The following is a 13,060-nucleotide window of genomic DNA, read 5'->3' as shown; positions in this document are numbered from 1 at the left end:
TTCCAAACAAACACTTCCAAGTGACATCAGGCCGCCTCATTATAGTATTTCCTGAGCTGTGATCACTGAACAATCCAATAGCAGATCCTCAGATAGTCGAAATGTAGAACACGTGTATCTGACTTTTCAATCACCCGGACTATTCTTGTCTCCACTAGTTAGAATGTTCCAGTAACACGACACTGTATAAATATTTGTCCGACATAACTGCAGTCCCATTCAGCTGATCCTGCGGCTGCAGCTCCGGCACAATAGCCCCTTATCCCCCCTGAGTAACTCTACACTCGCCACTCTGGTCAGTATTGATGGCCGAGTAAGTGTTACAGTTAGAAACCAATCACTCCACCATTAATGTTGGATGAGCTGCTTTACATGCTCAGCTCTGTCATGATGAACATACGTGCCGTTTTTACTCTCTCTTTTTAGCACAAGTTCTCGGAACTCTGGCTTTAATGAGTTCGAGGTGTGAATGACAGCTGGCAGTCTTTACACTATATCAGGGGAAATTTCTCTCAGTTCAAGAGGTAAAGAAGTCAAGAGGTGAGCAACATGTCCTCTCTGTGACTCGGGGAAATCTGGCAACCTAGTAAAGTGATATCACACAAACTGCAGCAAGGAAGGGAGAAAAAGAGAGCGGAATGGTGGGCAGGACTTTACTTCCATTCGGAATTCCAGCTGAAGATAAAACAAAGTGCATCACGATTTTAGAGAACCATGCCACAGAATTTTCTTAAATTCTCCTGCTAGAGAGAAAATGTAAAATGTACTTGACATTGTTTTGAGATGAATATATATATATATATATATATATATATATATATATATATATATATATATATATATATATATATATATATATATATATATATATATATATATATATATATATATATATATATATATATATATATAGTAAGATATTCATCAATTCGTTTCACTTACAAAATGTTATATTTCATTATGAAACTATATATTTGTTTCATACTAAATAAATATGGAATTCATTAACAAAGAGCAGTTATCCTCCAGCTGTGAGGTTGAGTTGGGTGAGACAGGTGGCTTGTTTGTCCAGAGGAGTTGAAGAAAGACAGACCACAGATCCGGTCAACACCTTTTACATCTCACTCAACAGCATCAGCTGGGAGACAATCTACTATCTGTTCTCCCAACCCATGCGCAGCTCTTCTGAGAACAGATCTGGCATCATGACTTGACATTTATCATTTAAACAGATATTAACTAACATATTATAATGGTCTGACACACATGAATTGTCATACGACAATGTTACAATGACTACTTAGTTTTAGTATTTATTGTTGGTTGTTTCATGTTGTTACTGCTGATGCTGTCTAGGATAAAGTAGCATTGTGATATGGTTTAAGTCATACACTGTATTTATTACATATGCATTTTAGGATTTTAGGTCCACAGAATTTTAACAATGGAAGAAGTAAATCTGGTGTTTTTTTTCTTGGTTATTTATGCATTGGTGGAAATAGCGCTCATTTAAAAAGCTGAAAAAAAGAAAATAAAATGAAATAAAATAAAAATGTTTTCATTGTCAACTTTTTTTGACAGTATGGTTATTGAGGTGTTTTAAGGTAATGCAAATACTTACGATGATATCATTTGAGCGCCGTGACTATGACTGTGCCCCAACTCTAGCGGTATTTGAACTTCCAACTCTCTGCACCTCAATAGCCTCCAGCTAAGCTCCATTTGATATGATAAAGAGTAGCAGATGAACAACTACTCCCAGACACAAACCCTTGAACACATTCTTTATTGTGTATGTGGCAGCACAGAAGTCGCACATCAGCAGTTTTGCAGAGCAACATGTCCCGAAGACTATGATAAAAACGGAAGCAGGCATTTCCTCCTCAAGAAGGATGTTTTCCATCAGACATCCTGTCTGATTAGTGAGGTCAGTGATTCTTCCACTTAAATGCACATCATCCATAACGTGTTTTCGCTAGCAAGGTTTGGTTTTCTTTGTGAGGAAATTGTCCCTGTATTTGGTCAGATTGCTTGAGCTTGCCCTCAGTTTCTAACTCAGGCAGAACACTGTACATTAACCATTTATGCATGTTAAATTATTATATTTCCCCCTAGTTCTGTGCTAGTGCCTCACTCGCATTGTACCTATGATTTTTTTTTCGTCAAATATTTGTTTCAGCAGCATAAACAGGGAAGGCACCTGGAGCAGAATAGCCCAAGGTTAGAATAAATACTTCCCGCAATAAAACTTTGAAAAACTCCACGGCCTTGACTGCAGAGAAAGATGCCTGTTTGCCCAAAAGGAAAGCGTGTTTCCTTTTCGTTTTTTTCTTCTGGGGGCTTTTTCAGGAAAAGTGTTATCTGAGTGTCCAGTGAAAGTGGGGGGAGAGCGGCTGGCTGAAGTTTATGGAGATTTATGGCTGCTTCCCCAGGTTCTTAATTGCCTCCTCCACTGTGGGAAGTCCTGCAGTTAGTAGTGACCAGCACTGGGGCTCTAGTAGGTGGGCTTGCCAAAGTGCTGTTTGCTGAGACTTGTTATTGAGACAAATGAACAAATGGAGTTGTTATAGAGGTCTCCCAAAGCCAGACAACAAACAAAGACATGCAGGCAAAGATCGGAGACGGACAGCTGGCCGCTCAAAGAACTCTGGGCTTCAACTTGGCCTTCAGAAACAAAAAGCAGTTGTTTTTAGCTTGAAAACATGTCTTTCACTTTGGAGAGGTGTAATAAAGTAGGTTTGAGAGGGAGTCTTTGACCTTGATGTCATTTAATAAAACATCTGTGGGCAAATTAGAACTGCTTTTTGATTGTGTACTTTATACGATCTATGCCAGGAATAATAAAAAGGAAAACTAAATTGCCGCAAGCAAGTCCAGCATGTCACTTATCACCCTTTTTTGTATTTGTACAAAGAAATATTCAGCTTTGATATCACTATTACCAAAGCTTTAGTGTTAAAAAATGATCAGAAATAAAGGCATACGATAAATGAGAAAAAGCTAAACAAAATTAGGATGGGTGTAAATTCATCAGTCATGAAATTAGAATATTTCCTGGCCTTACCGGTACAGCTATGCCAACCAAGTGACCATGGTTAATGATACTTTTATGTCACCCTTTATACCCGTCCACAGTTCAATCATTCCCATGTGCCTTTCATCCAACACGCTTGCTACACAATCTACTGGCTTCACTTCAGTCAAAATCCCACTTCTGACACCATTTGTCAACGAGAACAACTGTCTGGCCCGACCTCGAACGCCCAACACAATCAGTCACGCCACTTGGCATCACGTTTTAATTCGATCAAAAAAACAGAAGAGATCAACTGCTGCACCATAGATTTTGAAGGAGATTCTGAGCAGCCAAGCAAGAGATGCTGTGGTCAAAGGTGAGTCTGGACAAGAACACTGTGGTTCGGGGCAATACATGTCATCGGTGACACTGATTGATCTTCAAATATTTAGTTAAAGAGGGTGACTTCAAGGTTCAGGACTTCTCTGAATGTATGAAAACCATTCCAATGATAAGGATTCTGATAAGCAACATGTGAGATGAGCAGGACTGCACCAAAAGTGTGTGAATGAAGTCTTCATGAAACTGCCGGGTGCTAAAGCAATAACCGATAAGGCATGTCTTGGTGGTAAACACCGTCAGTCATTCAGTTTATGGTCAAATTTATAATATGCGCGGCCCTCGGCTAGATCATCCTTAGCTGGGGGCTGGAACACAGCGCAGAAGTGGGTTGTTTTTTGTGCTTGTTCTGGGCAAGTAATTGGTCTCTAATCCATCTTATCAGCAGTGTTCCATCAGAGCTTGTCCACCTTGTTAGTGATGATCAACTGTACTGTCCAGCTGCCGCTCATGTTCTGATGTCTGAATGTTAAGCATGTGTTTTTCCCCAGAACAGGGAAAGGATAATGAGCAGAGGGTTAACTGAGGCAACACCAAGTAATATTAAAGTAGGGCTGACTTGTTTGTAAAATAGATTATTTATACAACATTAAGTTAATATTGCATGAGGTTTTAAAACATAACTTCAATCCTAAATGTAGAAAAAAAGTTAGTTGATGATGCAGTTCAAGCTGCACGTTTAACACTTTTACTCAGAGGTTTAAATTTATTTTATTATTGTTATTGTTATTAATGAATAAATGTTCTGTCGCGTCAGAAAATTTTGACCGCAGCAGCCTTCAGCATGTTTTGTTTTGTTTTGTTTTGTTTTGTTTTGTTTTGTTTTGTTTTGGTTTGGTTTGGTTTGGTTTGGTTTGGTTTGGTTTGGTTTGGTTTGGTCTACTGTCCCCGCACATGATGTTCCTCTATGAATTTATACGTGGATATACATGGCGAAAAAGTGAATATTTTTAAAAACACAAAATCAAATTTATATTGGTTATCATTAGCAGCTGAACTTAATCTATATCCCACCACAAACTTAACACTTGGCGCATTTGATGACGAATTGCGCTTCATAAAGCTCACCAATAACGTGACTCCTTTCCGAGGTTTGCCTGGTTTGGGAGTCAGAACTATCCCTTGCGCTGCTTCCGCTCCTGGAGTTGATACCATATTCTCATAAAACCAGGCTCCAATCAGAATATTGTGGGGGAGAAAACTTTAAAATAGTTGCATAATTGCCACTGGAAAAGACAGACTCATGTTTATTGCAGTGAGAGATGTCTTGGCTCAGTGATGAGTTTCGGCATGAAATAGCGGCTCAGCGTTAAGTGCACTAATGACTGCGCACAGTCTGGCCATGAATATTGGATATGTATTGAAGCGAATTTCTGCTGAACCAATCCATGTCAGTTTTCTCCAGCTTCCTGTTAAACTAAACTTTTAATTCTGACTTGCAAAAGAATACTTTTCTATAGCTTTACTGTGTAACCAATATTTTCTTTTACTGAGAGGATATTTTACAATACAGTTTGACACCACTTCGCACAACTGACAAGCAAACACAGCGCGATTTTTGTCAATTTATTTCTGATATGTCATGCCATATGTTGAACATAGGAGAACCATAAAACCAATAAACCAATAAAAAACGAAAAGAAAAGAAAAGAATGGCATACAGTAACACACTACATTGAAAACATTACAAATCATTGTTTTTTGCAATACCAAGGACGGGTCGATCATCCCTTGTATCCATGGTAACCAAATGTAAATATGCCTCTAATATCCGTATAAAAGCAGGCTCTGAAATATATTGATATCATTGCAAATAACCCAACAGCTGTTCATGTTTGCTCTTGCCACTCACTGGATTCAGCAGCCATTCGTGCAACAACTTCAGTCACTTGTTATTATCATGCTTAAAACACGGATCATTTGAGGTAGTGACATGATAAATAAATGGAGTATATCCCAGAGCCATCTGGTTACTTTTTCCATTTGCTCCTACTGAAGGGTTCAGGTTGCTCCAGTTTTTTTTGTGTTGTTTTTTTGTAGTGCCTCATTCGGTGGACTGAAAAAAAAAGGTGCAATGGCGCAGCACTTTCCTCTTCTCAGATACATATTACAGACCACCTACACCATAACAATTTGTTTGGAAAAAAAGCAGGAATCATTTGGTAGAAAACATAGTCACATATCAACATCACATAGATCCCATGACTGACATGTCCAGGGTCAGCTTTTTTATTGCAAATGAGGACAGCATGAGTGATATTTGTCTTATTCACCATCCATTGTAATGTTCATCCACACATAAGTGTTACTCTCAGTCATTGCTTCTCATTCTGGTCCATACTCTTTTGATTATACACCAATGTGCATGACGTGATTCTTCCAGGGTTTGGTAGGTTCCAAGAAATTGCATTCTCACTGGAGCTTGTTTCTTAGTAATCGTGGTCAAATGTAATCGTGGTCTGCTCATTTACAGTGACAAGTGTAAGTAAAGAAATAAGCTCCCTTAAAAACCCAGCATTTCATGAACTGCTCCTGAAGTTCCACGCAGATAGGTAACCTCTCCTAGAGGTCGGTCGGTCTGCTGTGCTGAGTGGACAATAAATTTGTCATTGAGTAGGTTCTTAGTCAAGAAAACTCTCCTCAGTCTCAACCGAGGATTTCTTCAGGTTGGCTATTATTTCCACTATATACTGTTGGTGTTTCTGGTTCCCAGGCTGGTTTTTTTAGCTATGGTACTCAGAAGGGTGCAGAAGATCGGTTCAGGTGGAGGAGAATTACTTACTGTCGCATCCCCTGATACAAAATAGGAAAGACAAAGAAGAAGTGACTGCAAGCTAGATAACTTCAATGATTTAATAAATGTTGAATATAAATGTCAACCAAGGATTAAATGTTTACAGGCAGTGTCTACTGTCATGATCGACTCCCACACAACTGAGGTGTGTTACGTTGCCTGTAAATCCGCGAGAGCCGTGAAAAACATTAACATTAAAGCCCTTTAAAACTGACTGACTCATCATTCAGTCCATTAAATGAAGCCACATACGGCCTCAGTTGCCAGATCTGATATGTAAATAAATACACAGGCTCCTCTCTGCCTGACCCACTTGCTGGGAACAGGAGCTCTCAGCTCTGCAGTCCCTGTAGCAAAGAACCCCCCTGCCTTCCCCCCATTCCTATGTTTAATGAAGACCAGAGGAAAGGATATCAGGCTCTCTGTCAGTCATGAGTCCAATTCACATATGTTTTGATGAATCTCTGCTCACGTGCTGAAGCTCCAGTGCTCGGGGGATTGGGCCGCTGAGCCTTATCAACATTCCTCAGGGGACACAGTCAACAAAAGCACATGGGTCATTGATGACAAGTGACGCCTTGACACAAACAGGAAACACCTCCGTGGTGTGACCATGTGATGTTCCTCGGTGCCGGGAGCTGGACTGTTTGTGTGATAATGATCACATGCTCTAATTTGTCGTGAAGCCGACTGAATCCACTCAAGGCTTTGTGATTTCAGAGGTTTCACAGAGCTTGACGGTGGAGAGCACAGGGTGACTTCAATGCTGTAGTTCTCTGAGGACATCAAAGCTATTCACCTATAGATTTATTGAATGAATAAAAAGACCATGTTCATTCTATTATATTGAAAATAGTACTTGAAAAACACTTTACTTTATCCATGAACCACACTGGTCTTCTTACTCATCCTCTTTTACTTAAGCCAACATTTTTCAAACAAAAAATAATTCCTTTGGTTGACCAGAGTGTTTTCCGGTTTGAGATCCAGAACCCTCAGCGGTCAATGGAGTTATTTCAAATCCATGTGTCAGTCTGAAACGTGACTCCCAAAAAACAATGGAATGCCATGGTTGGGAATTAGAAGTCAGGTCTTTGATGAGTTGTGAATTTTATTTTATTTTATTTTACACCTATTGAACCTGGTGATGAAAAATATGCACCACGAAACCAAAACTCTCTATTTATGGATCATAAATACATTGTTTTGTACCTGTATTTATGACCCATTCCTACCTTCCTTTTCACACATTCCGAACTAGTGATGGGCTGTTTCATGAATCCACTCATCACTATCCCAAACTATTGAGGAGTGAGAAAGAGAATGAGCTTGCAGTTAGAAGGAATTCAAAATAAAATTTAAAAAAAGCTCACCAGAAAGGTCATGCAGTCTAATATTTGTTAGGTTTACATAGGTTTAGCTTTGATTTCGTCCCACATTTGCTGTGTTAATGTTTCGCTAAGCCTCTGCAATGTTGGATTTGGATTTCATCCAGATCTTATTTAAAGCAGGTTGGGGTTCTTTGGCAAATCCCAAAGATTCTGAATGGGATTTGGACTTTGCAGCATGGGATAATTACTCTTCATGCTCCACTCTTTCCCATTTTGAGCCCATTGAAACTTAACGTTGATATGACCACACAAACATCGATGAAAGAAAATAATCTTTTCACTCAGTGTATACAGATGCAGCCAAACCCAATAGGAGCATCGTACCTATTTGGTTAGTTAGATCCGAATGCCTGTTGTTTTCACCAATAAAAAAATTCAAAGGCGCAGACTGGACAGGCTCAGAGTAGAGTGGTGCCTCTGTAGCTGACTGAGGTGGCGTCTTCTCAGGATATCTCATCTGTAGTGAGTTGTTCAGAATATGTGTGTCTCTGTAAAAGTCCCAAAATAAAGTTGGCTTCTGGACAGAGGGTTGGAGGAGTGCTCCCTCTGTCCCAATGAGCTGACCTCATAGCAGCATGATGTAAATACTTGAGAGCAATAATTTCGATCATTTGAGCAGCAGTGAAAATTAAACAAACAGTATCTGCTGGTTATTTTTGCCCTGTAGCATAGTTTTTAATGTTCTCTCACGTCTCCCACAGTCTTGCTTCCTCACAGACATGATACATGGTGAGCTTCCATCATCGTATCTCATTCCACACTGAAGCTATGTCATGTTTTATGCATTGTGTCAGATATTTCCTCTACACCCCATTAGGCCACATCAAACTATGATACGCCATTTGTTTGCTTTAAAAATGACATGGAATGACTGGAATCATTTCACACATCATCATCTGAAAGCCAATAGTGGTGAACATGCTTGTGAATTTACATGGTTGTAAAAGCATTTGAAGGAAAGGAATTCAGTGTTATTCATGGATGTGGAAAGAAAGATGGCTTTTTGGTTTTATCCAACAAAAAATACCGTACTCTGGGGACAGTAGGGAAACGGCTGGCTCGGTGGGGAAGTGGTTGTGAATATACGAGTGAGTTATATTTAGCTTGTTATTTATGCAAATGGTCTTCTGACACCACTATGAATCGCTCCAAGCAACCAAATCCATAGGCTGTTTTAATTCCTCTAAATTTTAATCGGATGTTTTTGTGATTGGTCGGGTCAAAACCCACAATGAGAACAACGTAAAACCCTGGTTAGGAACTTAAATATTTTGTATGTAGCCTGCATGTCATCATGGACTTTTTTAAAAATTAGCTTTTATGCAAGACTATTTTCCTCAAGGTGGGAGTGAGAGAGAGAGAATCACAGCTAAAATCTGCACTTTATTTCCACGCAACCACATCATTCTGTCACCGGACGAAGACGTCAATCTGATGGTTCTTTACAATGAAAACATCCTGTCAAGTTTATACAATTACCAAAACCGTTTTGCATTTTTGAGAGTTCTATTGCTCCATAAATGTACAGCATTCCGGCACAAACTGAATTTTGTTGTTTTTGTGAAGCTTGAAGGCATTTGAGTGGCAACACTCTTTTCACCACATTGTGGCACACACCTTCAGTCATGACACCACACTGCTGATTTTTCTATCGTACAATCTATCGTGTATCACTAGGCTTGAAATACGACAGTATGACAATTTCCATCAAAGCACAATAGCTGAGTCTCTCATATAAAAAGTCTACATCTTTTGCAGCTCAATCAAGCAGAGATGAATTTGTGTGAAGAGATACATTTCATTCTGATTATCAGCCGTTACCGGCACCTCATCGCCAAGCAAAGCACAAAAACATTTTTTTCAAAAAGCCAACCACCACATGAGAAAACAGGAAATAAGTCGGCAGAGTGGTTTCTCTCTTTTGTCTGCGCTGCACTTTAACACATAGACCAAAATAGTGGTGAGGAAAATGTGACTTGTGTCCCAAAAACAAAATGTCCAGAGAGCATATTGGCAACAGCTAAATGGGTCAAATGTCATTTATTTGTCAACACAAAGTAAGGTGTGGTAGAGTTATGATTCAAATTCATTTTGGTTACATTCCTGCAAAAAGAGATGAAGTGAAACCACTGTCTCCAGACTGCCTGCTGTTGTGCAACAGCCTCCATTTGCCCTTGTTTCCTCGCCAGCTTGTTGTTTTACACTTTCTTCATCCTGCGCGTACCGTGTACCATGGGAGGCTGATGCCGCTGTCACAAGTGCTGCCTCATTTACAGTGCTGACAAAAAGTGAAATTTGAATTTAAAAATCCCTAAAAATCAGATGTATTAATTAAACCGTGGGCTTTTGTTGTCTGGTGCCATTCTCCGGCCATAAGAAGCGTTAGATGAGCGTGTCACTGCGCAATAGAAATCCGGCATAAACATGCAAAGTAGGCTGACACGCATGAATGGCAGAGAGGAGAGTATAATGGAGGGAGGGTCCAGCCAAAGGTCAGTGTCTGGCATAAACAAGTGGCTATTTAACCATAAACAAATCATTGGACCTTGAAGACCGTCCACTGAAGGATGTTACCTCAGGTGACGTGACTCTGTTGGGTCCCTATTCACATAGACACACATGCTAATGAGTCGTGTGTGATAATGGAGTGGCACGATAATCATTGTCATTATTGGAATTGTTGTCTAACCAGTAACACAATGGTCATTCATTTTGTTTAATTCCTGGTGTTTGTGTATTGGTGTTGCGACAACACATCACCACGGATCCACGCTTCATGCCTGAGATATATTGTGTGTGATGGAGGAGTTATTTGGTGGCAGGATTTGTACGTTTTGTGTGTCAGCAGTGTGTGTTTGTGTGCGTGTGGATTCTGAGTGGATTTAAGTGATTCAGCAACTCTGCTGTGAATTTGCCAGTGAAAGGTTGACACTCATCGCTGTGGTCACAGTATAGGTGTGCTGTTTATTTGGTTCTGCTTGACTCGTTTGACTCCTGAGTGTGAGCAGTGAGTGGGGTTGGACTAAGGTCAGGAGGTCAAATGGGAAATCAACACCCTTGAAATGCTTTTCAATGCATTCTGTTAGTGTGAGGAGATGTGTGACGATAACACGTGTCAATGTAGACAATGTTCAAACATAAAGGAGGATCATCTAAATTAATTCAATCTAAATAGCTAGGGTTCATTATAAATATGTGAGATATATCGCCAAGCATTATCAAATCTAAAATATTATATGAAAGATTCTAAAGTGTCGACATTATGCTGAAAGATGATTATTATAAAGTGTACATTTGTTTAAAGTGAGGCGTGAAATGGCAGTGGGTGGAGAGGGATAAGGAAAGTAGAGGAATTTAATTCCTTCCACAGAAAGTAGAAATAGCTTTAAAATGCACAGCCAGATCACAACGCGCGTTATAGTTTCTCATGAATGAGAACAGAATTAAAGATGCAAGATGTAAATAATCAAATGTAGGACTCTACTAGCATCACACATCTGCAATAGTGAGAAGATAATGAGAGTAAATAAGAAGCAAGGTTTGTCGTCCTTTACCTGAAGTGACTTCCATTCACGTTTTAAAACTGCTTGCTGCTTGGATAATATGTTTGAAATTCATTTCAATCCAGCCTGAAGCGACAAACTAGCCTACAAACTTAACAACTGACACAGATATGAGAGCTTATCTCGAGATACAGGGTACGTTTCTGGGGCTGAACACCCTGAAGGACCGTAATACAGTGAACTCAATATTTTGAAAAGGCTTCTTGTATTGGTGTTATAATGCCGCTTGAAATTAAATTGAATCAAACAACTTATATTGTGAAAATATAAAGCCTGTGAGAATTGGTGACTGCAGATGCTGGTGTCACCTACCCTTAGAAATCTCTCTGTCCTGTTTGCATTTGGATTAAGCTTCATTGCTTCTAGCCGAAATCGTCTTCTTAATGTTGCATGATCATTTAATATTTATATCGCTGCTACACACACACACTCACAAAGCAAAAACAGTATGCAAATACATTCAACGACCGCACCACAGATGTATGGAGTTGGTAAATAAACATTACATTTCCATGCAACTCTTTTTGGTAATCGTTTCAGGCAGTTAGCCAACCTTCTTGGTCCACGCAGTAAGATGAAAAGAAAGAGATGGAGAGTGTTGACTTTGCCGCAGGTTTTTGGTGCTGTGTAGTGAGAGGTTATTCAAAAATCCTGTTTCATTTGTTTTGACCCGAAACTGGAACACTAGAATTACCATGTTGATAAGACTCTCAAAAAAGGAAAACTCATTTTGTCTTCTTAATTTTGAATATAAATAAGGCACATGCCATGGTTACTTGAACATGTCTGAGATGTGAGCTTGTGGTCGGGAGGTGTTGTCGGTTGTGTTCTGGGTTGGTCCAGTGGTGGGGTCAAGGTTGCAGACTTTTAGTCATGTTTCTTTCTTTTTTTGCTCTGTTGATCTATCTCTGGATGAATGTCATGAAACAAATCTCTTACCCTGATTTGGTCCCTGGCCCTCAATTTGACACCTGTTCAAAAGGTTGGATCAATTCTCCTTTATATTCTTTATAGTACTTTATTCCTAAATGTCGGGGACATTTGCAATTCAAATTAACCTTGTATGTTGAAGTCATTTTTTCTTTCTTACATTTACCGTACAAATAATTTCCGGCTTACACACTGAACCCAATAAAGTTTCTTATTTGGCACCTCAGGGAAATTAATTGCTCCCCTTGGTGAAGGAAGATTGTGAATTTTCCAATTAAAAAAAACTGTATGAAAACATTATCCATTATTAAACAGTCATATTTACCAGCAATATCTCAATATGCGAGTGAAATTGAGTTTGAACAAGTTAGAGGAAAAAAGAGACCGTATATATATAAATATATATCAGATCTAGTGAAAACTTTCTGTCCTCTTTTTCCACACTCACATGCAGAGTCAAATGAGGACATGTTTTAGAAAGTAGGCAAATATCGTGGTCTTTTTTTAAAGGTTACAGCATCGGTTGAGCTGTACGTGAGCAATTAGAGGAATAAGACGTCAACAAGAAGAGGTAATTTAGCCAATATGATTTCATCAGGCACAGAGAGACAGCTTTTTTATAAACCATCCAAAAGCAGGGAAATCATCTCTCCATGTCAAAACACATTTCTATTTGTCATGAATGGATTATTTTTGGCTCCGAGCTCTGCCAACTCGCTGTCATCTTCCTTTATCGTGCTCACAAATTACCACCCAAGAAGGATATCTGACTCCCTGGCACAGCCCTGTTTTGGTGAGGGACAGTAGTGCTGCATGCGTTTAATGTATTTGAGTAATGGATACTTTAAAGATGAATGTAGGTCAAACTCGCATGTCGCTGTCAGCTTATCCTATCCATGTGAACAAACACTTGGAGTGAAAGTTGACTTGTCAGCAGCCTATCTGAGGTATTTGGTGAAACACATTC

Source organism: Synchiropus splendidus, chromosome 1 (genome assembly GCF_027744825.2).
Source record: "Synchiropus splendidus isolate RoL2022-P1 chromosome 1, RoL_Sspl_1.0, whole genome shotgun sequence".
NCBI lineage: Eukaryota > Metazoa > Chordata > Actinopteri > Syngnathiformes > Callionymidae > Synchiropus > Synchiropus splendidus.
Note: the sequence above shows the minus strand (reverse complement) of the source record.